The 27,397-nt window shown below is 47.2% G+C and overlaps 1 long non-coding RNA gene across 2 annotated transcripts in view; it reads left to right on the top strand.

The window, feature by feature from the left end:
• Window positions 1–3,242: 3,242 nt before the first annotated feature.
• The window catches only part of LOC147107442 (uncharacterized), a 37,815-nt gene continuing 13,660 nt past the window's right edge, over window positions 3,243–27,397 (top strand). The window contains exons 1-2 of one of the 2 annotated variants that reach the window (XR_015080806.1): window positions 3,243–3,478; window positions 5,108–8,708. This is a non-coding gene — a long non-coding RNA (uncharacterized LOC147107442). Of the gene's footprint in view, window positions 3,479–5,107; window positions 8,709–27,397 lie in introns of those variants that run through there. The other variant, XR_015080807.1, reaches the window with a different exon arrangement.

Consider the following 27,397-nt stretch of genomic DNA (forward strand, 5'->3'; position numbering starts at 1 on the left):
TGTCAAGTCTGCGCTGAGTGCAAACCGCACTTTTATAGACCAGACAGGGCTCACCTGATAAAAGCCACTCGCCCCTTCGAGCGCCTGAGCGTTGATTTTAAAGGGCCTCTCCCCTCCTCCGACCGTAATGTGTACTTCCTCAACGTTATTGATGAGTACTCCCGTTTCCCGTTCGCCATCCCCTGCCCGGACATGACCAGTGCCACAGTCATTAAATGTCTGAACGACGTCTTCACCCTGTTCGGTTTCCCCAGCTATATCCATAGCGACCGGGGCTCATCGTTTATGAGCGACAAACTCCGCCAGTACCTGCTCGCTAGGGGTATTGCCACAAGCAGGACCACCAGTTACAACCCCCGGGCGAATGGACAGGTGGAAAGAGAGAATGCGACAGTTTGGAAGGCCGCCCTGCTAGCCTTAAAGTCTAGGGGCCTTCCGACCTCCCGCTGGCAGGATGTGCTCCCCGATGCGCTCCACTCTATTCGGTCACTGCTCTGCACTGCCACTAACGCCACCCCTCATGAGAAAATGTTTGTCTTCCCAAGGAAGTCCACATCGGGGACATCGCTACCGCCATGGCTGACGTCCCCAGGGCCAGTCCTACTGAGAAGACACGTGAGGACCCATTAAACGGACCCCCTGGTCGAGAGGGTCGACCTCCTCCACGCCAACCCCCAGTACGCTTACATTGCGTACCCAGACGGGCGGGAGGACACAGTCTCCATACGAGACCTCGCACCCTCGGGGGCCCCAGTAACCCACTACCACCCCCCCCCACGATCCAATATCCAACCCCAGCAGACGGCACGCCTGGGACCCGCGACCCGCTCGACACCCACGAGGACTACACACCAGTGCCCCAGCCTACGCGGGACTCGACGCCGGAAGCTTCACTACCCCTGCCGTCGCCACGTCGATCACAGCGGCAGACAAGACCTCCGGAGAGACTCCAATACACAAACTTTTAATACACTTCACCCCGCCGGACTCATTTTTAAACAAGGGGTGAATGTGGTAAACCACTGTTTGTATTCCACTGTGAACATGTCTGTACATGCCTCGGCTGACTCCTCCCACGAGTCCAGGTATAAAGGTGACTGCTCCACAGTCCCTCTGTATTCTGGACTGGTCGACCACTCGAGGCACACCTTCATTCTCTTGTTAATAAAAGCCTGTTAGTTACTCGCTTAACCTCAGTCTTTTGAGTGATTGATAGCGCATCACTGAGGTTATAGTTTGAAATTGTTCAACTCGATGTTGAGTCCAGGACACTGTAAAGTGCCTAATCGAAAGATGAGGTGTTCCTGAAGCTTACATTGAGCTTCGTTGGAACAGTGTATGAGGCCGAGGATGGAGATATCAGAGTGGGAGTGGAGCGGAGAATTAAAGTGACAAATGACCGGAAGCTCGGGGTCACGCTTATGGACTAAATGGAGGTGTTCCGCAAAGCGGTCACCCAATCTGCGTTTGGTCTCCCCAATGTAGAGGAGACAACATCGTGAGCAGCGAATACAGTATACTAAATTGCAAGAAGTACAAGTAAATCGCTGTTTCACCTGGAAGGAGTGTTTGGGGCCCTGGACAGTGCGGAGGAGATAAAAGGACAGGTGTTGCATCTCCTGCGCTTGCACGGGAAGGTACCGGGCGAAGGGGAAGGGGATAGAGGGGTGGACCAGGGTGTCATGGAGGGAGCAGTCCCTTCGGAATGCTGAAAGTGGGGGGGGGGGGGGGGCGGAGGGGAAGATGTGTTTGGTGGTGGGATCACGCTGGAGGTGGTGGAAATGGTGGAGGATGATCCATTGAATGTGGAAGCAGTTGGGCTGAAAGGTGAGGACAAGGTGAACCCTATTGCAGTTCTGGGAGAGAGGGGAAGGGGGAGAGCAGAAGTGCGGGAAATGGAACGGACATGGTCGAGGGCCATGTCAACCACGATGGAAGGGAATCCTCGGTGGAGGAAAAAGGAGGACATGTCGGAAGAACTAGTATGGAAGGTGGCATTGTCAGAACAGATGCGGCAGAGATGGAGAAACTGGGAGAATAGAATAGAGTCCTTACAGGAAGCGAGGTGGGAGGAAATGTAGTCCAGGTAGCTGTGGGAGTCAGTGGGCTTATAGTGGATGTTTGTTGATAGCCTATTCCCAGAAATGGAGACAGAGAAGTCGAGGAAGGGAAGGGAAGAGTCAGAGATGGACCATGTGAAGGTAAGGGAAGGGTGGAAATTGGAAGCAAAGTGAATGAAATTTTCTAGTTCCGGGCACCAATACAGTCATCAGTGTACCGGAAAAAGAGGTGAGGGAGGGGACCGGAGTAGGACTGGAACAAAGAATGTTCCACATATCCCACGAAAAGGCAGGCATAGTTAGGGCCCATGCAGGTTCCCATAGCAACACCTTTAATTTGGAGGAAGCGAGTGGAATCAAAGGAGAAGTTGTTCGATGTGAGAACAAGTTCAGCCAGGCGGAGGAGGGTGGTGGTGGATGGGGACTGGTTGAGCCTCTGTTCAAGGATGAAACAGAGCGCCCTCAAGCCTTCCTGGTGGGGGATGGAGGTGTAGAGGGATTGGACGTCCATAGTGAAAAGGAGACAGTTGGTGCCAGGTAAGTGAAAACTGTTAAAGTGGCGGAGGGCGTCGGAAGAGTCGCGAATGTAGGTGGGAAGAGACTGGACAAGGGGAGGAAAAATAGAGTTGAGATAGGATGAGTTCCGTGGGGCAAGAATAAGCTGAGACGATGGGTCAACCAGGGCAGCCCTGTTTGTGGCTCTTGGGAAGGAGATAGAAGCAGGCTGTGCGGGGGTTGGGGAACTATGAGGTTGGTGGCCATGGAGGTAAGATCTCCAGAGGAGATGAGGTCAGTGACAGTCTTGGAAACAATGGCTTGATGTTCAGTAGTGGGGTCATGGTCCAGGGGGAGGTAGGAGATGTCGGAGAGTTGCCGATCAGCCTCTGCATGGCAGTGTTCTTTCCTCCCCTCATCCCTTTCCCTGCCCCAACACTTGCTTAAAAATCTGTTACTTCTCCAACTTTTTCCAGTACTGACGAAAGGTCATCGACCCGAAACGTTAACTCTGTTTCTCTCTCCACCATGCTGCCTGACCTGCTGAGAGGTTCCAGCACTTTCTCTTGTTGTTGGACATTTCAGCGCCGCTGTTAAACTCGGTCCTGATTGGCTGTTGGGGGCACGTGGCGCCGCTGTTAAACTCGGTCCTGATTGGCTGTTGCGGGCACGTGGGTTAGACAGCAATAAAAGGCAGGGGCCCGCGACCCAGCCTCAGAAATAAAAGGCAGGGGCCCGCGACCCGGTCTCAGAGTCTCCCCGACCCAGCAATAAAAGGTAGGGGGCTGCGGCCCCCGACACAGGCCCTCAGTCTCCCCAGCCTTGCAATAAAAGGCAATAGTCCGCAGGGGTTGTAGAGGGCAGCTGGAGTTGGGGCCGGAGGTTTGCTGTGAAGAGGCGGCCGTTTCCTCCGCATTGTCCCGGTGAGCCCGTCATCATTATTTTCGTGGAGACGCGCGAGGCGACGGAAGCTTTCAATCGGCGGCGCTGCTGCTGTTCTTGGGCTCCCGCTTCAAATGTGTTTGTGTTTATTTATTATTTAATAATGCGTGGGTTTTGGTAGCTGGAAGAGATTTTCTTCACCGAGTCGCGGCTGTGATCTCCCTCTTGCGCCAGTGGAGCCCGCAGACTGATTGTGTGGCGAAAGGCCCGCCATTTGAGAGGAGAGTGCGGTGGGCCGGGCCGGCCGCGCCATGTGTATCGCGGGGAGATCAGTGCGGATGGCTCGGGCGGCGGCCCGGCGGAACAAGCCGTTGTTCGCAGCTCCAGGCTTGGGTTCCTGACATACCAGGAAAGTGGCTGTCAACAGCTTTTCCTCGACCGAGTGAAACAAGGGGGACTTTGGGGCCCTGCTCCCCGTCCTCTCACGGAAACCGTTTCCAAATAGGGGCAGGACGGAGAAAGAGTTGGCTTGTCTACAGTTGAAGAGCTAATTGTTCCTCCTCTCACCATTCGGACTGGGAGTTCAAGAACAAGTTGGTCAGTCCGGCGCTGGCCGAGGTGCGAGCCGGCGGCCTTCCTCTAAATTCAACCCGTCTTCTTTTCCCCTGGTGAGGACTCCCGGAGCCGCCCGCCACCCTGGCCGTGTCGGCAGCTTGGAAGGGAAGAAGCCGTCTAGGTTGTACAGAGAGCGGCGGCCGCGGCGTTTCCTCATGGTGGGCAGGAGGGAGGGGCCTGCTGCCATCAACGGAGTGAGCGCGCCATGTGGCCTTGGAGTGAGTAAGTGGGTAGGAAAAAAGGGACTTGCTGCCGGTCTCTGGGTCTGCAGCAAGGCCGGAATCGACTTAAGATTTTAGGAAAGGGCTTTGAGACCAATTGTAGCGTCCCTGCTCACTGCCACCCTAGCTCAAACCTGGTAACTAGGCATAGGCCAGGAATCGAACCAAGCCACCTTCTTGCTCTTGCATTAAGTAAGTAAAACAAAGTTAATAAATATATGGTTAATTGTATAACTAATTTATATTAGTCATCGTAACCTTAAACTCTGAAAAAGATACTTTTTCTGGAGGCCAACTTTAGCGCTCCAAGGGTTCAAGGTGTACAGACACCTCCCAGTCATTAAACTGGGATGCATGTAGGGCTGACACTTAAAGCACCAGTAAAGCTCCAAAGGAGCTGCCTCTTTACACCCACCTAAGAAGAGTACACCGGATCCAGGCGGTTAGCTGTTAAGGAACCAAACCTATTAAAATTGCCTCCCATGGTAACCCCTGGGCAGGGAGTCAAGCACAATACTGCGGATGCTGGAAATCTTAAATAAAAACAGAAAATGCTGGAAACTCTCAGCGGGTCAGACAGCATCTGTGGAGCGAGAAACGGAGTTAAGGTTTCAGGTTGGTGAGGTTAACATTTTTTAAGCAAGTACGGAGGCGGGGGGAGTGGAGGATAGAAGAAAAGGGAAGGTCTGTGATAGGGTGGCGGGAAGGATTGATTCAATGACAAAAAGGTAATGGGACAAGTAAAGAAACAAAAGATGGGTCCAGATTTCTATTTATTTCATAATAAATTAGAACAAATTAAATAAAACATATTAACAAGAAACTCTTTCTTAGTGCAATGTGAAATATATGGAGGAAGATTGGTGAGTCTGTCAAGTTGAGTTGGATCGTCTGTGCCGGATCCTTAAACAGCAGAGTTTTGCTATCCATATCCTCCTTCAGGCAGGTTCCTGTGGACTCTGAGAAAGGACAGCTGATAAGAGCGCATCCCCTTGGAGACGAGGCCCCATGTGTTGGAAGGACCTGCAGCACGAGTCGATCCTTCTGGGGAAATATTTGAGCTGTAAGGAAAGGACGGTCAAAAATTCCTGATGCTTCAGGCTGCCTTTCTGTGAATGCGACGGAATTATTGCACAAACCTTCTGAGCCCATATATGGGGCAACTGAGCACAGTTAAAAGACAGGCCCTGTGGACCTCCTCATTCTTTTCGTCCAGGTGCAGCAACAAACTGACCAGGTTCAAGTGGATCTCTTTGTGAAGGAAGCCCTTGAATGTCCATGTCCACATTTGGCCAAAGTGCCAAACACGGTAAATGCATCAGCACAAACCTGAGCAGATTTGAACTCAAAGAAATTCCTTTTGCTATGTCAATACAAAAGGGAGCGATAGCATCAACACTCAGCTGGTCCAAGAGGGTTGATGTCACCTCAATCATGTGGTACTCCTTGCAGCCAACCGGTCTGGAGATGAAGACGACAGCCACAGTGCCTCTCTGCACCTCCTGTGTAGTTAACACAATCCCAATCAGCTGGTGCTCATTGAATAAGCCCATCGCTCTAACGAGCAGAGCAATCCCCTTGTGGTAGGTGTGCGGGTCCAACATCAGATCCCAGCCTCCCTTTTTTCCTGGATGAAATTTACAACCACTTCGCTTTTTAGAGGTGCATGTAACAAGGATAATACAGTAATCGTGGGGGACTTTAATCTTCATATAGACTGGGAAAACCAAATTTGCAGTAATGGTTTGGAGGACGAGTTCATGGAATGCCTTCAAGATCGTTTTCTAGATCAGTATGTCGAGGAACTAACTAGTCAACAGACTATTTTAGATCTAGTACTGTGCAATGAGATGGGTAGTAAAGGAGCCTCTGGGATAAGTGATCATAATATGATAGAATTTTATATTGCGTTTGAGAGTGATTTAGTTAAGTTTGAAACTAGGGTCTTAAAACTGAACAAAGCAAACTACGTTGTTATGAGGGGTAAGTTAGCTAAGGTAGACTGGGAAACTAGATTCAAAGATATAACGGTAGGTAAACAATGGCAAACATTTAAAGAATTAATTCATACTTCGCAACGACTACCATGGGATTAGTAGTCCAACCATGGATAAGAAGACAAGTTAAACATATTAGATTAAAGGAAGAGGCTTATAATGTTGCCAAAAAGAGTAGTAAGCCTGAGGATTGTGAGGATTATAGAATTCAGCAAAAGATGACCAAGAAATTGATAATGAATGAGAGTAAACTAGCAAGAGACATAAAAACAGATTGTAAAAGCTTCTATAGGTATGTAAAAAGGAAGAGATTAGCGAAAGTAAACGTCGGTCCCTTACAGGCAGAGACAGGAGAAATTATAATGGGGAATAAGGAAATGGCAGAGATATTAAACAAATACTTTGTACAACACAGGTCATTTGGCCCATTGAGTCTGCGCTGGCTCTTTCAAAGAGAAATCCAGTTAGTCCCACTACCCCACTCTTTCCCCATATCCCTGCAAAATATTCTCCAACTATTTATCCAATTGAAGGCTACTGTTGAATCTGTATCCACCAACCTATCGGGCAGTGCATTCCAAATCCTAACCACTTGCTGCAGAAAAAAGTTTTTCCTCATGTCGCCTCTGGTTCTATTGCCAATCACCTTAAATCTGTGCCCTCTCATTATTGACCCGTCAGCTGTTGGAAACTTTATTTACTCTTAATCCTTTATTATTTTAAACACCTGCATCAAATCTTGTCTTAGCCTTCTCTACTCCAAGGAGAACAACCCCAGCTTCTCTAGTCTATCCACGTAATTGTAATCTCTCATCCCTGGAACCATTCTAGTAAATCTCTTCTGTACCTTCTCCAAAGCCTTCATGTCCTTCCTAAAGTATGGTGCCCAGAAATGGACACAATACTCCAGCTGGGGCTAAACTAGTGTTTTATACAGGTTTAGCATAACTTCCTGGCTTTATGCCTCTATTTATAAAACCCACGATCCCATATGTTTTATTAACTGCTTTGTTGATCTGTCCTGCCACAGGATTTGTACACGAGCACCCCCAGATTTCTCTCTCCTTGCACTCCTTTAAAATTGTACCATTTAATGTGTTTGGTCTCTCATCATTCTTCTTACCAAAATGTATCACCTCGCACTTCTCTGCATTGAATTTCATCTGCCATGTGTCCGCCCATTCCACCAGCCTGCCTATGTCTTCTTGAAGTCTATTGCTATCTTCCTCACTGTTCACTACACTTCCAAGTTTCATGTCGTCTGCAAATTTCAAAATTGTGCCCTGTACCCCCAAGTCCAAGTCATTAATGTAGATCAAAAACAGCAGTGGCCCTAGTACTAAACATTGGGGAACACCACTGCATACCTTCCTCCTGTCCAAAAAACACTAATTCACCCCACATCTCTCTCTTCTATCCCTAACCAATTTTGTGTCTGCCTTCACAGTAGAAGACAGAAATAACATTCTGGAAATAGTGGGTAACCAAGGGTTCAGTGAGAATGAGGAACTTAAAAGAAATTATTATTAGTGAAGAAATAGTACTGGAGAAATTATTGAGACATAACCCCATAACCTGATGGCCTACATCCTAGGGTTTTAAAAGAGGTGGCTACAGAGATAGTGGATGCATTGGTTGTGATCTTCCAAAATTCCCTAAGTTCTAGAACGGTTCCTGTGGATTGGAAGGTAGCAAACCTTAGGAAGGTAGTAACCCTGCTATTCAAGAAAGGAGGGAGAGAAAACGGAACTATAGACCAGTTAGCCTGACATCAGTAGTAGGGAAAATGCTAGAATCTATTGTTAGGGACGTGATAACCGGCACCTAGAAAAGCATAACATGATTGGACAGAGTCAGCACGGATTTATGAAAGGGAAATCATGTTTGACAATTCTGTTGAGTTTTTGAGGTTGTAGCTAGCAGGGTAGATAAGTGGATGTAGTGTATTTGGATTTTCAAAAAGCATTTGATAAGGTGCCACACGAGGTTATTACACAAAATTAGGGTTCATGGGATTGGGGTTATATATTAGCATGGATTGAGGATTGGTTAACGGACTGAAAACAGAGTAACAATTAACGGGTCATTTTCGGGTTGTCAGGCTGTAATTAGTGGGATCCATGCTTGGGCCTCAGCTATTTACAATCTATCTCAATGACGTAGATGTGGGGGCTGAATGTAATGTATCCAAGTTTGCTGATGATACAAAGTTAGCTGGGAAAGTAAGTATGAGGATGACACAAAATGGCGGAACAGGCTCGAAGGGCCTACTCATGCTTGTATTATGTTCTTATGTTCATTGTGTGATCAATTCAGCATGGCCCTCAGGATCTTCACTGAGGACAGGCAAAGGTCTTGGCTTTTGCACGCTGGTGTCACTGATTGATTTTCTGCCTGCCGTAATTCACAGCGGGGAATAAAGTCATGAGGCAAATTGACATAGATGCAGGAACTTGGATGAATTAACAGATCACTGAATAAGTCAGAATACAAGGTGTTAACAGACTCCGGCTCTGACACCATCTTATACAGAGCGCATATAATAGTCAGAGGATCAGGGCTCTCATCCTCTCACTGAATGGCTCCTTTCAATCAATGACACTGATTTGTTCATCAATTGCATCAGTTGTTTCAATGTAGTAACAGCCAGTTGGCTCTTCTTTGCCACTGACCTCCAGATGGCGCTGGTGCACTCGTCCACAGGGAACCTGAGGAGACAACGCACAACAGCTGGCAGTTGCTGGGAAGTGAAAAGAGTGAAGGTTTCTAGAACTGTCAGTGTCACTTCATTTTGTGTGATTGCCGGCATTTGAAGGTGCAGCGCCTTAAGGGTCTCTTGAGAGCTGATTCTCCAGCTCAGGGCCACATCTCTTAACAATGGCTTTCACGATAACAGCAGCTGTATTGAAACAGCTGGGTTGGTGGTCAACCAGGCCTTTGAAGAGCAAACAGAGCAGGTTGCCCAGCTGGTCCCGGGGCAAGTGCTTGGAAATGTGCAAGCTTGGCGCATCCTTGAAAGAGGACTGAGTTGTCTGTGCTTGCCAATCATTGGCAGATTCTTTTCAGAATCTCTTCCTTCTCATTTTGCTCATCTGAATTCAAACCTTCATGGATCTTTAGTAGGATGTGCAAACTGTCCATTGCCCTCTGCCGTATGGGAAGCAAGGGGTCAGCACATTGTGGCAGCAGCTGACTGACTCAGGGGCTGTAGTTGATCAGTGTCATATTTCTGGCCAATATTTATCCCTCAACCAACAGCACTAAAGTAGATGAACTGGTCATTAACACATTACTATTTGTGGGAGCTTGCTGTGCGTAAATTGGTTGCTGTGTTTCCTACATTACAATAGTGAGTCACTTCACTAGTACTTCATTGGTTGTAAAGGGCTTTGGAACATCCTGAAGTTGTGAAAGGCGCTATATAAGTACAAGTCTTTCTTTTCCAACATCAAGCCCCTGCCAGTATAATGTCAGCAGCTTAGAGGTTGTGTCTGCTGCTCTCTTTCTTCTGTAATCCCTGGGTGATGTTATCCACTTCTCTACATGTTTTTACATGGTCTGGAGACCCTCAGGGGTGCAGGTTCTGAATCAAAACTTTTTTCAAGACCGTGTAGAGCAGCCATACTTACAGTGTAAAGAGTCCTTCTGGCTAACAAGGTCTTCAAGGAGCACTTCTCCTACATCAACTTCACTGAGGAGCAATGTCTGAGGCACTTCACCAAGGAGGCTGTCACTGACCTATGTCACCTGTTGCTGCCACAACTCGAACCTCAAACCAGGGCATGGACAGCCCTGCCTATGGCTGTCAAGGTCACATTGCCCTCAACTTATATGCCACCAGCTCCTTTCAGGCTACAACAGGTGACATCAGCAACATCTCACAGTTCGCAGTCCACCACTGTATCAGAGTCTATTGAGGCTCTTTACACCAGGAGGAACACCTACATTTCCTTCCCTATGGACAGAGCGAAGCAGGACGAGAGTGCGTTAGGCTTCAAGCACATGGCAGGTTTCCCCAGGGTGCAAGTTGTCATTGAATGCACTCGCATTGCCTTGTGTGCTCTGTCACCAAACTAGCGTCACTCCCTCAATGTGCAGTTGGTTTAAGACCACAGACAGCGCATCCTGCAAGTGAGTGCCCACTATCTCCGCAGCAGTCATGGCTCTTTCATCATGCACCAGTCCTCTGTGCCACCATTATTCCAACCAGACCTCTCAAGTTACAGATTGGCTACTGGGCGACAAGGGTTATCCTCTCCTGACATGGCTCATGACTCCATTTAGGAACCCACGTACACCTGCATAGCATGCCTACAATCGGAGCCATGCTGCCACAAGGAACATCATCGAATAACGAATCTGTGTCCTAAAACAACACTTTCACTGCCTGGACCGTTCTGGAGGAGCTGTGCAGTACAACCTGAGCAGATACAGGAAACTTTGTGCTATCCGGCACCGACGGGACCGAGCTGTTGCCGTTCCCTCAAAACTGCCGGACACTCCAGTGCTAATGTTGAAACATACGGAGATTTTTCAGCTCCATGTGAATCAACAAACCCTGTTGCTTAGCAACGGCTTCTAAACAGTCGGCAAGCGTCTCTAGCTGAAGCTGTTGCTTAGCTACAGACCTTGCAGAGCTTGACTGTTGAGGAAAAAAGCATCGAAAAGAAAAAAAATGGCTCCTGATTTTTGCCGGTGGCTCGAGCTTGCCGGACATTTAACCTCCGGATAACACACAGTTTCCTGTATTCAGATTTGCTGTCATCTGCTGCACAACTTCACCATGAAACCAGCCCATAGCACCATCTGGGAACCAACAAATACAGGAGTAGGAGCCGGAAAATGGAGAGAGAGCAACCACCAGAGCCCCTCCCTGCTCAAGCTTTCAGAGACTAGCTCACTGAGGAATGCTTTAACTAAATCAGCCCTCCCATTCACTACAAAGACAAATACTAACACCAAATCGGGAACAAAAAACAAATTTATCAAACAAATCATGTTAGCATTGACAAAAAAATGACATCACCCTTGTGCAAGACGTTAGTGCCTGTCTTGTGTGTTCCTTTTCCTATGAAGTGTACCCCCAGTGTTAAACAGTGAGAGAACATTGTTAGCCCTTCGGTGTATTGAGTCACGGTAATGAAGTGTAGTAGGAATGGCCAGAGTACATCCTCCATACTCTCCAGAGCTGTCTGAATAAGCATCATGACTTCACATATTGGACTCAAGTCTTCATGGGTAACCTGATCTACATCATTATCCAATGGGATTGGGTTCCCTGAGTCTGTGGAGATAACATACTGTTTCATGGTAAACTCTGTTACGTCTCAGGCTGAAAGAACAACACACTCTCTCTCTCAGATTTAACTGCATTAACATCGTTTAATCTGCCATGCTGGGTAGCTCCCCAACATGTGCTCCTTGACCTTCCTCCATATCCATTTAATACAATACAAGCCTCTGTTGGAACCCCTAGTTCCGTGGCCTCCTCCCGCAGCGCCATCTAGCCTAAGTAACCGAACACACTTGGTTATCATTATGACAAACTCCACCATTTTTCTTCCTTCCTCTAGCTCTAGGTACCCTTTTATGGCATCTATTGTCTCCATGACCAGCTTTTTGACGTTGTCTAGAAGCGTTGGTTTCAAACCTGCCACAATCTGGAACTTCCTCCTCTCCAGCTGTGAAGGGACAGCCCTGAGTAGGTGCTTGAGGACAAGTAGTGTTCCCAGTCCAGTTTGCGGATTGGTCTCCAGCTGGGGGAGAAGGAATTCCATGAGTGAGTCGGCATGATCTTGGGCCAGAACAGTGAAGTAACCAAGGATCTGATTGTGATTCTCTGCAGCAAGCCGGTTATCGCAATCCACTGGAATACAAAACTGTTCATGCAACTTACTAAGTAGATCCTCCATCTGTCTTCTCAGACTTTGACTTCCCATATAGATGGCAGTAGCTACAACATAAGAACATAAGAAATAGGAGCAGGAGTAGGCCAATCGGCCCCTCGAGCCTGCTCCACCATTCAATAAGATCATGGCTGATCTGATCCTAACCTCAAATCTTCTATCACTCTGCATCCACCCGAACCCATGTGATCTCCCGGGAGAGGCGAAAAACCAGATAAAGACCCAATGGCCAATTTGGGAGAAAAAAATCTGGGAAATTCCTCTCCGACCCATCTAGGCGATCGAAATTCTTCCAGGAGATCACTCTGTCCCTATATTTTCTACAGTACTTACCTTCTGTAAAGGCGATCTCCACCCCAGCCAGGAACAGGAATAAAACCATCTCCTGAAATCTAACAGAATTAGAACACAGTAGGAGCAGAACAAGGCTACACGGCCCCTGGGCCCGCTCCACTACCCACAGGGCCATGACCATTCCGAACCCAGACTCATGTCCAATTTCCTGCCCGCTCCCCGTAACCCTTAATTCCCTTTACTTCTAGGAAACTGTCTATTTCTGTTTTAAATTTATTTAATGATGTAGATTCCACAGCTTTCTGGGGCAGCAAATTCCACAAACCTACCACCCTCTGAGTGAAGAAGTTTCTCCTCATCTCAGTTTTGAATGAGCAGCCCCTTATTTTACGATTATGCCCCCTAGTTCTAGTTTCACCCATCATTGGGAACATCCTCACCGCATCCACCCGATCAAGCCCCTTCACAATCTTATATGTTTCAATAAGATCGCCTCTCATTCTTCTGAACTCCAATGAGTAGAGTCCCAATCTACTCAACCTCTCCTCATATGACCACCCCCTCATCCCCGGGATTAACCGAGTGAACCTTCTTTGTACTGACTCGAGAGCAAGTATGTCTTTTCTTAAGTATGGACACCAAAACTGTATGCAGTATTCCAGGTGCGGCCTCACCAATACCTTGTACAACTGCAGCAATACCTCCCTGTTTTTATATTCCAACCCCCTAGCAATAAAAGCCAACATTCCATTGGCCTTCTTAATCACTTGCTGCACCTGCATACTAACTTTTTGAGTTTCGTGCACCAGGACCCCCAGATCCCTTTGTACTACAGTACTTTCCAGTTTCTTGCCATTAAGATAATAACTTGCTCTATGATTTTTCCTGCCAAAGTGCATAACCTCACACTTTCCAGTATTGTATTCCATCTGCCAAATCTCTGCCCACTTAGCCTGTCTATGTCCCTTTGCAGGTTTTTTATGTCCTCCTCACTCACTACTTTCCGTCCCATCTTAGTATCATCTGCAAACTTTGATATGTTACACTCGGTCCCCTCCTCCAAATCGTTAATATAGATTGTAAAGAGTTGGGGATCCAGCACTGACCCCTGCGGAACACCACTAGTTACTGGTTGCCAATCTGAGAACGAACCATTTATCCCAACTCTCTGCTTTCTGTTAGAGAGCCAATCCTCCACCCACGCCAGAATATTACCCCCAATCCCGTGATTTTTTATCTTGAGCAATAATCTTTTGTGTGGCACCTTGTCAAATGCCTTTTGGAAGTCTAAATACACTACATCCACTGGTTCCCCTTTATCCACCCTGTATGTTACTTCCTCAAAAAACTCAAGCAAATTTGTTAAACATGACTTCCCCTTCATGAAACCATGCTGAGTTTGCCCTATTAAATTATGTTTATCCAAATGTCCCGTTACTGTCTCCTTAATAATGGACTCTAACATTTTACCAACCACAGATGTTAGGCTAACAGGTCTATAGTTTCCAGCCTTCTGCCTACTACCCTTTTTAAATAAGGGTGTTACATTAGCAGTTTTCCAATCTGCCGGGACCTTTGCTGAGTCCAGTGAGTTTTGGAAAATTATTACCAATGCATCCACAATCCCTACCGCTACTTCCCTCAAGACCCTGGGATGCAGACTACGGGTGATAGCAAGGTGTTCGGATTGAAATTTGTACAGAACCAGGATTCCAGGAATTAATCTTGGCAGTTCTACCTCTAGGCTGTCTTTGGGCATCAAGGAGGTGGTGTAGCCCAGAGCTTCCACTATTGTGATATTTAATGGAGACTCCTCCTTCTCAAGCTACATATTGAAGAGCAAATCATAGGCAATGTTCATCTCATTGGCGAAGGATTCTTTTGTCACTGTTGGTTGTGGGTGCTTCTCTACATTATCCATGTAGATTAGGATGTTCTTGCTAAAGGCACCCAGTGCTGCGGTTTGGGTTGCCAACTCTGGTTGGATGTATTCCTGGGGGTTTTATTACATGGCCTCCGGTCTCACACTGCCCCGCCTCCACCATTGGTCTACCAACATGTCCACCTTGGCGGCACACCGCCTTCCCACGGCCAGTTGAGAAGTGAACTTACTATCATTACCCGATTGGATGATTCTCAACTTCAGTCGAACAGCCCTTTTTCCCATCTCCAATTTTTTTAATAACTAATAAGCAAAAGTGTTCAAAAATGTTTTTAAAAACACAATTTTTTAATATCCCGATGATCTTTCTCCAGGATTGCTTGCAGCAGTGCCCTGGAGATCAATCTTCAATTCCTGGAGACTCCAGGACAATCCTGGAGGGTTGGCAACCCTAACTGGGGCAGAGTTGATTTATTGTAGTCTGATGTTATTCCATCAGTACAGGAATCATAATCCCTAGGATGTACTTTTATGAAAGGTACAATCCCATGGACATGGGCTGATGACAGCCTTATCAATCTTTTTACCATATAAACATGGGATGGATACCCATATCTTCCAATTTCAATTTCAATTTTATTTGTCACATAACCAAATACAAGAAGTGAAATCCAGCCAGTGAAATGCTTTTTTCTTAACGAGCGCACCAAGCAGCAAAGGACACTTAGCTGCCTGGTACGCACGGAGCCCGCAAGGACGGCAGCCATCTTCATCGGCGCCATCACAATAGGGTCCGCTCTCGCCCCGCTCCGCCTTTCCCGCACTCCTGCCCAACAATCTTCAGCCGCCGTGGTACCGACATCCCGGGGCCTGCTTCTCCCTGGCTCTCCTTCCACCCGGTCTGACCTCCGAGCCTCCCGCGGTGTCCGACATTCCAGGGCCTGCTTTTCCCGCCCTCGGTCCGCTGGCCACCTCCCCTCCTACTGGTGTGACCTCCGAGCCTCCCGCCGAGGAGCTGCTGGCCACCGTGCTACAGCGGGTCGTCGTGGCCTCCATCGCAATAGCAAATGTGAACAGGATATCACCGCCATCGAGAGTTGCTGTCTCATCTGTCATTTCCACGACATTAAAATTAAGGTCTTCCAGAACTTTCTTCGTAGCTTCCACCTCTGTGTGTGTGTCTCGGTGCTTTTCCAGTCACAATGATGTTTGAAATCTTTTCCCACAGACAGAATAGACAAACATTTCTCCTTCCACGATCAAAGGCCGATGATATTCAGGTCCTGATGAAACCGCCAGCACTTCTTGTAAAAGCCTTAAGCCAATGGCAACCACCTGGTTACCTGCAGCTTCCTGCCTTTGCTTATGTGCCTCGATCAATGTGGTCATTCTAAGGGAAGCCAAAATGATGAGCGACTCGGCCACAGGCTGCGTAATGAGGCTGTGATTGTCTTTGACGATCATCACCATGCTGTTCAGAATGACCGTGCTCTGTGCATGTGGGAACCAGACACGTTGACATTTTCTTCTGTCCTTATGCCCCTGCTATAGTGATATTACAAATTACATACCAATCCATCAAAATCCCCAAAATGTCGCAGACAGCAAGTAACAAAATGTACTGATTCTTGATGGCTCTGTTAAGAAGACTGGTTGACGACGTTGACGGCACTCTAGAAAAATACCCCAGGCTATATATGGACTGGGATTTTTTGGATCCAATTCCTTCCCGAGTCCCACCTTCCACACTGGATTCCCATGGATGTTACCTAATTTAAGGCTCTTTCATATGGGCCTTTATCAATGAACTTTCTGGAATCCCCAGTCCGTCACTTTGCAGGGACTTCCGCGCTGGATTTTATCAGGAATGTCGCCAGAGAAGTCGAAGGGATATGTCAGGCTGTCCCCATCCCTCCTAAACCCATGCTGTCTGTCCTATATGACTCTACTCCTTAGTACAGTTCCCATTCATTTTCCACTCTTGGACTGAGGGTAATGGCCTGTTTATGGTTCAGGTCTGTTAGTGAGAGACTTGTGAGGTGTTTGCAGAATGTGGCTGTTAGGGTGGAATCGCTGACGGTGTGTGTGAGTTGTCGGTAAATGAGGGTTGTAATAGAGGTGAGCATGAAGAGGAGATTTACTGAAGTGTGATGCAGTGATTTGTAGGAAAGTATAGGAATGTTGCAATTAATGCTGCTGTGAGTGGTGCAGCTGTTATCCAAGTATTGAGAGCAGTCTTCTCACCTTAACAACTCTAGTTAAATCACTGAATATTTTTCCTGCATTGCAGCCATGTGCTTGGGTCAATACTCCCGGCATTGACGTCCTGCACAACGTCCTCCCACTACCTCCTTAGTAGGTGCCTGGAGGGCTTCCTGCCCCCTGGGGGGAAAAGGATGTCCCTCCTCCTCTCCACTGCCTGCACCTAGGCCTCCATTTAGCATCACAGAACCTTACTGCCCCCACACTCCCTCATTGAGCCATTTCTTCCTTACCTAGATCCTGTCTTTCCAGCCAGAATGCACCTTCCCTTTAAGAGTTGCTGGCTGCCTTTAAGTAGCGTCCTGGAATCCAGACATCGTTTCCCCCTCCACCCCCAGTAGGCATGCAGCCGGTGAATAGCACGGATATTGCATGCTGGCTGCATTGATGGTAACTGGTTCGGGTAGTCTGTGCCCCATCCAATTTCTAAGCCAATGTCTGGCTACTGGACTGCATTGCTCTGGCTAGCAAAGTCATGGGGCAGGATTTTCATTGTGCTGTGAAGTCGGGATTGGAGGCGTGAGGGGGGTTAAAATCCCGAAATCAGGGGTCACGCACCCAAACCCGCCTCCATGCCAATTTCAAAGGAGGTGGGGACCCGCCTACCTGAGGCAGGAAGGGATTAGTGCCATTAACAGGCAGTTTTTAGCCTAATCCCTATTTTTAGGAGGCGGGCCGTTGGGTTGAAGGACTTGGAGGGGTCAAGATGTCGGTGTTCAGGTGAGTGATGTGTGCATGAGTGCAAAGGTAAGTGTGTTTGGTGTGTCTAAAGTGATTAAAGAAGTGTAAATTACCTTTTCAGCCTTCCTTTAGGTCCCGGGAGTTCCTCATCTCACCGGCACAGAAAGCAGAATGGCTGCGAACTGTCAAAAGTGACAGCCTGCAGCTTTCTGTGCAGGAGAGATTTCCAACTGAGTCTGTGGAGAAGGACTCCGGTTAGAAGTAAGACTGTCGGTATTTGACAGCTGTGAAACACTGATATTTCATCTGTCAAAAGCTCTTGACAGATGAAATTTCAGTCTGTGATGTCACCTGTTGCCGGGTGACCCTTAAGTGGCCTGCTGAGCCCGCCAGGCGGGCTCAATAAGGTCAATCAAGTTAAAATCGCGTGGATTGGCCGCATCTCGATGGAGGCGGGACTACAACCCCGACTCCTGAGTCAAATTCCTGCCCATGGTCTGTATCAGGCGCAGCTTTGGAGTTATGTCCTGGGATCGACCCTTTACCCCCTGTCCAATTCGATTGAGTTGGTTAATAACAAGGGACAGAATGTGGTTCTCTATTCGGGATAGTCTGGTGGGACATTGAATGCCAGATACCCATAGCAAAGAACCAATGTGCTCCTGGTATTGTCCACCACAAGATCAGACTCGCCTTAAGAACGTGCAAAAAACATCTGGTCTTCCAAAAAGAGGTTTAAATTGCTATAATCCACTCAGCTGCTGAAGGTGGCTTCAAAGTTAGGGATGGAACAGAAACCAATTCCAACAGCCACACCTACTCTCTCAAAGGTTTCCTTGTGCTGAGCACTCTAGCATTTGTTGAATCGCCTTCATGTTTGTGCTATCTGATAACATAAGAAGTAGAAGCAGGAGTAGGCCATAAGGCCCCTCGGGCCTGCTCCGCCATTCAGTAGGATCATGGCTGATCCGAAGCTAGACTCACGTCCACTTCCCTGCCTGCACCCCGTAACCCCTAATTCCCTTATCAGCTAGGAAACTGTCTATCTCCTTTTTAAATTTATTTAATGTAGCAGCTTCCACAGCTGTCTGAGGTAGCAAATTCCATAGATTTACTACCCTCTGAGTGAAGAAGTTTCTCCTCATCTCAGTCTTGAAACGGCAGCCCCTTATTCTTAAGATTATGCCCCCTAGTTCTAGTCTCACCCATCAGTGGAAACATCCTCCCCGCATCCACCCGATCAAGCCCCCTCACAATGTTTCGATAAGATCGCCTCTCATTCTTCTGAATTCCAATGAGTAGAGGCCCAACCTACTCAACCTTTCCTCATAAGTCAACTCCCTCATCTCCGGAATCAACCGAGTGAACCTTCTCTGAACTGCCTCGAGAGCAAGAATATCTTTTCTTAAATATGGAAACCAAAACTGTATGCAATATTCCAGGTGTGGCCTCACCAGTACCCTGTATAACTGAAGCAAGACTTCCCTGCTTTTATACTCCATCCCCCTTGCAATAAAAGCCAAGATTCCATTGGCCTTCCTGATCGCCTGCTGTACCTGCATAGCAACCTTCTGTGTTTCATGTACCAGGACCCCCAGATCCCTTTGTACTGTAGCACTTTGCAGTTTCTCTCCATTTAGATAATAACTTGCTCTTTGATTTTTTTTCTGCCAAAGTGCATAACCTCACACTTTCCAACATTATATTCCATCTGCCAAATTTCTGCCCACTCACTTAGCCTGTCTATGTCCTTTTGCGGGTTTTTTATGTCCTCCTCACTCACTGCTTTCCCTCCCATCTTTGTATCGTCGGCAAACTTGGATATGTTGCACCTGGTCCCCTCCTCCAAATAGTTAATATAGATTGTAAAGAGTTGGGGTCCCAGCACTGACCCCTGCGGAACACCACTAGTTACTGATTGCCAACCCGAGAATGAACCATTTATCCCAACTCTCTTTTCTGTTAGATAGCCAATCTTCCACCCATGCCAGTATATTACCCCCAATCCTGTGATTTTTTATCTTGTGCAGTAATCTATTGTGTGGCACCTTGTCAAATGCCTTTTGGAAGTCCAAATACACCACATCCACTGGTTCCCCTTTATCCACCCTGTTTGTTACATCCTCAGAATTCGAGCAAATTTGTCAAACATGATTTCCCCTTCATAAAACCATGCTGACTCTGTCCGATTAAATTATGCTTATCCAAATGTCCTGTTACTGCTTCCTTAATAATGGACTCCAACATTTTACCAACCACAGATGTTAGGCTAACTGGTCTATAGTTTCCAGCCTTTTGTCTACCTCCCTTTTTAAATAAGGGCATTACATTAGCAGTTTTCCAATCTGCTGGGACCGTTCCTGAATCCAGGGAGTTTTGGAAAACTACCACCAATGCATCCGCAATCCCTACCGCTACTTCTCTCTCAAGACCCTAGGATGTAAGCCATCAGGTCCAGGGGATTTATCCGCCTTAAGTCCCATTATCTTACCGAGTACCATCTCCTCAGTGATTTTAATCATGTTTAGCTCCTCCCCCCCCCCCCCCCCCCCCCAATAGCCCCCTGTTTGTCCAGTGTTGGGATATTTTTAGTGTCCTCTACTGTAAAGACTGATACAAAATATTTGTTCAGCGTTTCTGCCATCTCCATGTTCCCCACCACTAATTTCCCGGTCTCGTCCTCTAAGGGACCAACATTCACTTTAGCCACCCTTTTTCTTTTTATATAACTGTAGAAACTCTTGCTATCTGTTTTTATATTTTTTGCTAGTTTACTTTCATAATCTATCTTCCCTTTCTTAATTAATCTTTTAGTTATTCTTTGCTGGCTTTTAAATGCTTCCCAATCTTCTATCCTCCCACTAGATTTGGCTACTTTATATGCCCTTGTTTTCAGTCAGATACTATCCTTTATTACTTAGCCACGGATGGCTGTCTTTTCTTTTACGCCACTTTTTCCTCAGTGGAATATATTTTTCTTAAGTTGTGAAATAGCTCCTTGAATGTACACCACTGCTCATGTACCGTCTTACACCTTAATCTATTTTCCCCAGTCCACTTTAGTCAACTCTGCTCTCATACCTTCATAGTCTCCTTTTATTTAAGTTTAGTATGCTGGTTTGAGATCCAACTCTCTCACCCTCCAACTGAATTTGGAATTCAACCATGTTATGGTCACTCATTCCAAAGGGATCCTTTACTAGGACATTTTTTATTAATCCTGTCTCATTACGCAGGACCAGATCTAAGATTGCCTGCCCCCTGGTTGGTTCAGTAACATACTGCTCAAGGAACCCACCCCTAATGCACTGTATGAACTTTTCCTCAAGGCTGCCCTGCCCAATTTGATTTGTCCAGTCAATATGAAAGTTAAAATCTCCCATGATGATTATAGCTGTTCCCTTATTACAAGCCCCAACTATTTCCTGATTTAAACTCCGACCAATAGAGTTGCAACTGTTAGGAGGCCTATAGACTACGCCCACCAGTGACTTTTTCCCCTTATTATTCCTTATCTCCACCCAAACCGTTTCACTATCCTGATCCTTTGACCCAATATAATTTCTCACTATTGCAGTGATTCCATCCTTTATTAACACAGCCACCCCACCTCCCTTTCCTTCCTGTCTGTCCTTCCTAATAGTCAAATACCCTTGGATGTTTAGTTCCCAGTCATGGTCACCCTGCAGCCATGTCTCCGTAATGGTCACCAGATCATACCCATGTGTAATTATTTGTACCATCAACTCGTTTATTTTGTTAGAAATGCTGCGTGCATTCAGATGAAGAACTTTTAAATATGTTTTGTGACAATTCCTGCTTTTACCCCCTTTACTACTTTACCTTTTATCTTTATATATTCTGTCCCTTCAATTCAATTCAATTTTATTTGCCATATGTAACTAGTACAATGGAATGCTTACTCCCCGTAGGGACATGTCAGCTATTCTTACAGCGCCATGTTCAGAAAGTCAATTCTTTGGCATCCAGTGGCAGTGGGAGCACGATGTCCCTCAGCCGCTCCGTCCTCCTCGTCACCGCGGCCGCCTCCTCACTTGCCGGCTCGGCTCAACGTGTGGTGGCCTGCTTCTCCCGCTCACCCTCTGGCCACCATTCCTGGCTCCCCTCCTCCCAGTCGGACTGCGAGTCGTCGTGGCTGCTGCTCGATGCGCTGCCTCCGCCCGACTGGCCGAACACATCCTCCGGTCGCCGCGGCCTCACCGTCGCCGGCTCCACGGTCCGACGGCCCGGGGCCTGCTTCTCCCGCTTCCAGTCCGGCCTCTGGCCGCCATGCTTGGCTCCCCTCCTCCCAGTCGGAATGCCTTCCCACTGAGGAGCTGCCAGCCGACGGGCTCTAGCGGGTCGACGTGGCTGCTGCTCGATGTGCTGCGCTGCCTCCGCCCGACTCGCTGAACACCTCGCTCCGGTTGCGGGATCGAGCGGGCTGCCCGAAGCAGGGAGAGAGCGCTAGCACCGGACCGTCTCAGTCGCCATATTTACTTCTTGGTCCTGACATGCTCTGGTTTTTAATTCCCCCAATGCTACCTTGCTCTATTGCCTTCTCCATTGACATTTTTATTTTTCGCTCTCTTGAAACCTCCCCCCCACTAATTAGTTTAAAGCCCTCTCTACAGCCCTAGTTATTCGATTCGTCAGGATTCTAGTCCCAGCACTGGCCAAGTGAAGTCCGTCCCAACGGAACAGCACTCTCCTGTCCCAGTACTGGTGCCAGTGTCCCAAGAAGCAAAACCCATTTCTCCCACACCAGTCTTTGAGCCACGCATTTAACTCTCTGATTTTAATAACCTAGCCAAATTTGCTCGTGGCTCAGGTAGTAATCCAGAGATTATTACCCTTGTGGTTCTGCTTTTTAATTTGGCCCCTAGCTGCTCATACTCCCTCAGCAGAACCTCTTTTCTTGTCCTATCTATGTTGTTGGTACCAACATGAACCACGACAACTGGATCCTCCCCACTCCCACTCCAAGTTTCTCTCCAGCCCAGAGGAGATGTCCTTAACCCTGGCACCGGGCAGGCAACACAACCTTCGGGACTCTCTCTCTCGGCTGCAAAGAACCCTATCTATCCCCCTAATGATACTATCCCCTACCACTACAACATTTCTTTTTACTCCCCCCACTTGAATGGCCCCTCGTTCCACGGTGCTGTGGCCAGGTTGCTCATCCGCCCTGCAGTCCCTGTTCCCGTCCTCACAGGGAGTAAGAGCCTCGAACCTGTTGGACAAGAGCAAGGGCTGCGGCTCCTCCAACACTACCTCCTGGATCCCCGTACCTGCCTCACTCATAGTCACACCCTCCTGTCCCTGACCACGGACTACATCTGAATTAGTTAATCTAATTGATGTGACTACTTCCTGGAACACAGAGTCCAGGTAACTCTTCCCCCTCCCTGATGTGTCGCAGTGTTTGAATCTCGGACTCCAGCTCATCAACACGGAGTCGGAGTTCCTCGAGCAGCCAGCACTGTGAACATCAATGGTGTCCACCAGCTCCCACATATTGCAGCAGTAACACCTCACCTGCTCTCCCATTCTATGTAATTAATTAAATTTATTAATATTATTTTTAAATACCCTCTGCCCTGATTCTAGATGATGAATATCACAGATCTATCGAATTGAACTTACCAACTTATAAACTTTTAAAAGGGAAGGAAAAGTACTCACCAACCAGCCAATCACCTACCAGCTTGGCTGTGATGTCACTTTTGAATTCTGATCTCCCCTTGGAATGTTGCCTGTGGAGCCTGTTTAGGCTGCCTCGCCTCGCTGCTCCGACTCGGCTCAACACCCGCTGCTGCTCCCGGCTGCCTCGACTGGGCCTCGCCTCGCTGCTCCGCCTCCGCGATGTCTGCTAATCCTGAGACTGGCAGGAAAAACAAGGCCAGAAACGAAACAGCATCGAACACCCCACTTACCCTAACTCACTTACCCAAACACTCTCAGCACTCTCTGCTACTCACACTGATTGATGTAGCACCATCCCAAGACATTTGTATAGAAACCCCTTCTGTTGGCGATAACTGTGGGAGATTGTGATCTGTTGGTTTATTTCATCACTCAACAGGGTTATCGATCGCTCATCAATTGTTTTCAGAGTTTCGGACCAAAGTAGGATTATTTCTCCTTCCATCTTGCTGGGGCAAGGTTTTCTCTGAACTCTGCACCAAATCATTAACTAGCAATGGGCAATCCTCTTCCTACATCTTCATTATTATGGCTGCATGAATATTCAGGCCCATGACCTGCAGTAGCCTCAGTGCAGCAGCACCATGGCCTTCTCCCTTATAAGGACCACAAGCTATAATCAGAAGCTGTGTCAGCAGTGCTTTAGGGAGGTTTGTATTCTCTTTATAAATGAGGAAATACCTCTCGTCTCCAGCTTGCGGCTTCTTCTTTGCAAGTTGTGTTAAACAGTGAGAGAACATTGTTAGCCCTTTGGTGTATTGAGTCAAGGACATGAAGAGCAGTAGAAACATAGAAGATAGGAGTAGGCCATTCGGCCCCTTGAGCCTGCTCCGCCATTCAATGCGATCATGGCTAACCATCCAAATACAGTACCTGGTCCCTGCTTTCTCCCATACCCCTTGATCCCTTTAGCCTTAAGAAATATATCCAACTCCTTCTTGAATATATTTCATGAATTGGCCTCTACTGCCTTCTGTGGTAGAGAATTCCACAGGTTCACCACTCTGGGTGAAGAAATTCCTCCTCATTTCTGTCCTAAATGGCCTACCCCTTATCCTTAGACTGTGACCCCTGGTTCGGGACTCCCCGACCATCGGGAACATCCTTCCTGCATCTAGTCTGTCCAGTCCTGTCAGAATTTTATAAGTTTCAATGAGATCCCCTCTGATTCTTCTAAACTCCAGCGAGTACAAGCCCAATCGACCCAATCTCTCCTCATACGTCATTCCTGCCATCCCAGGTATCAGCCTGGTGAATCTTGGCTGAACTCCTTCCATGGCAAGAACATCCTTCCTCAGATAAGGCGACTAAAACTGCACACAATACTCAAGGTGTGGTCTCACCAAGGCCCTGTACAACTGCAGCAAGATAGCCTTGTTCCTGTACTCAAACCCTCTCGCTACGAAGGCCAACATACCATTTGCCTTCTTAACTGCCTGCTGCACCTGTATGCTTATCTTCAGCGACTGGTGCACAAGGACACCCAGGTCTCATTGCACTTCCCCTCCTCCCAATCTATTGCCATTCAGATAATAATCTGCCTTCCTGTTTTTGACACCAAAGTGGATAACCTCACATTTATCCACGTTATTGCATCTGCCATGCTTCTGCCCAATCACCCAACCTGTCCAAATCATCCTGGAGTTTCTCGGCATCCTCCTCACAGCACGCACGCCCACCCAGCTTTGTGTAGTCTGCAAATTTGGAGATATTACATCGAGTTCCCTTGTCTAGATCATTAATATATATTGTGAATAGCTGGGGCCCAAGGACTGATCCCTGCGGTACCCCACTAGTCACTGCCTGCCACTCGGAAAAAGACCCGTTTATTCCAACTCTTTGCTTTCTGTCTGCCAACCAGTTCTCGAGCCAAGTCAATACCTTGCCCCCAATCCCATGTGCCTTAACTTTCTACGCTAATCTCTTATGCGGGACCTTATCGAAAGCCTTCTGAAAGTCTGAATACACCACATCCACTGGTTTTCCCTTATCTATTTTACCAGTTACATCCTCAAAAAATTCCAGTAGATTAGTCAAGCACGATTTACCTTTTGTAAATCTATGTTGACTTTGTCCGATCCTGTCACTGTTTTCCAAGTGCTCTGCTATTACATCTTTTATAATAGACTCTAGCATTTTCCCCACGACCGATGTCAGGCTTACCGGCCTGTAATTCCCTGTTTTCTCTCTACCACCTTTTTTGAATAGTGGGGTAACATTAGCTACCCTCCAATCCATGGGTACTGTTCCAGATTCCATTGAATGTTGGAAGATGATCAGCAATGCATCTACTATTTCGAGGGGCACTTCCTTAAGTACCCTAGGATGTAGATTATCAGGCCCTGGGGATTTATCGGCCTTCAATCCAGTCAATTTCCCTAACACCATTTCCCTACAAATACTGATTTCTTTCAGTTCCTCCCTTTCATCAGACCCTATGTTCCCCGACATCTCTGGGAGGTTATTTGTGTCCTCCTTTGTGAAGACAGAACCAAAATATGTATTTAATTGTTCGGCATTTCTTTGTTCCCCATTATAAATTCCCCTGATTCTGACTGCAAGGGACCTACGCTTGACTTCACCAATCTTTTTCTCTTCACATATCTAGAATAGCTTTTACAGTCAGTTTTTATGTTCCCTGAAAGCTTACACTCATATGCTATTTTCCCCTTCTTAATTAATCCCTTTGTCCTCCTTTGTTGAATCCTAAACTGCCCCCAACAGGTTTACTGCTTTTTCTGGCCAATTTATATGTCGTCTCCTTGGATCTTATGCTATCCCTAATTTCCCTTGTTAGCCATGGTTGAGTCACCTTTTTTGTTTTATTTTTATGCCAAACTGGGATGAACAAATTCTGTAGTTCATCCATGCGGTCTTTGAATGTTTGCCGTTGCCTATCTACCGTCAACCCTTTGAGTGACATTCCCCAGTCAATCCTACCCAACTTGCGTCTCAGACCATCGTAGTTTCCTTTATTTAAATTCAGGACCCTAGTCTCTGAGTCAACTACTTCATTCTCCATCTTAATGAAGAATTCTATCATATTATGATCGCTCCGACCCAAGGAGCCTCGTATAACAAGATTGCTAATTAATCCTTTCTCGTTACATAATACCCAGTCTAAGATGGCCTGATCTCTGGTTGGTTCCTCGACATATTGGTCCAGGAAACCATCCTGTAAACACTCAAGGAATTCCTCCTCCACAGTATTGTTACTAATTTGGTTAGCCCAATCTATATGTAGATTCAAGTCACCCATGATGACTGCTATGCCCTTATTGCACGCTTCTCTAATTTCCCTTTTTAATGCCATCCCCAACCTCTGCATTACTGTTTGGAGGTCTATATACCACTCCCACTAACGATTTCTGTCCCTTGGTATTTCTCAGTTCTACCCATACAGATTCCACATCATCAGAGCTAATATCCTTCCTTACAATTGTGTTAATCCCTTCTTTAACCAGCAATGCTACCCCACCTCCCTTGCCTTTTTGCCTATCTTTCCTGAATATTGAATACCCCTGGATGTTGAGTTCCCAGCCTTGGCCACCCTGGAGCCATGTTTCCGTAATCCCAATCCAATCATATTCGTTTACCTCTATTTGCGCAGCTAATTCATCCACCTTATTACGAATGCTCCTCGCATTAAGACACAAAGCCTTCAGGCTTGTTTTTTTAACGCGCTTCGACCTATTAGAATTATTATTTACTGTGGCCATGTTTGATTTAAACCGTTGATTTCTCTGACTGCTGCTTTTGTTTTTCTCCTTCCTATCTTTTGCTTTTATCCTTGTTTCCCTTTCCTCTGTCCCCCTGCTCAGGTTCCCAGAGCACTAGCAAACACTCTCTCTCTCCCCCCCCCCCCCCCCCCAGGACATCGGTCCCGGCCCTGCCCAGGTGCAAACCGTCCGGTTTGAATTGGTCCTACCTCCCCCAGAACCGGTTCCAATGTCCCAGGAATTTGAATCCCTCCCCCTCGCACCATTCCTCTAGCCACATATTCATCTGAAATATCCTTCTATTTCTACTCTGACTAGCACATGGCATTGGTAGCAATCTTGAGATTACCACCTTTGAGGTCCTATTTTTTAATTTAGCTCCTAACTCCCTATATTCAGCTTTTTGGACCTCATCCCGTTTTTTACCTATATCGTTGGTACCTATATGCAGCATGACAACTGGCTGTTCACCCTCCCCTTCCAAAATGTTCTGCAGCCGCTCTGCGACATCCTTGACCCTTGCACCAGGGAGGCAACACACCAGCCTGGAGTCTCGTTTGCAGCCGCAGAAATGCCTATCTATTCCCCTTAGAATAGAATTCCCTACTACTATAGCTCTACCCCTCTTTTACCTCCCGTCCTGTGCAGCAGAGCCACCCCTGGTGCCAGGAAGTTGG

The sequence above is a fragment of the Somniosus microcephalus genome, chromosome 14 (genome assembly GCF_052327205.1).
Source record: "Somniosus microcephalus isolate GS21.2 chromosome 14, FLI_Smic_1.0, whole genome shotgun sequence".
Classification (NCBI taxonomy): Eukaryota; Metazoa; Chordata; class Chondrichthyes; order Squaliformes; family Somniosidae; genus Somniosus; species Somniosus microcephalus.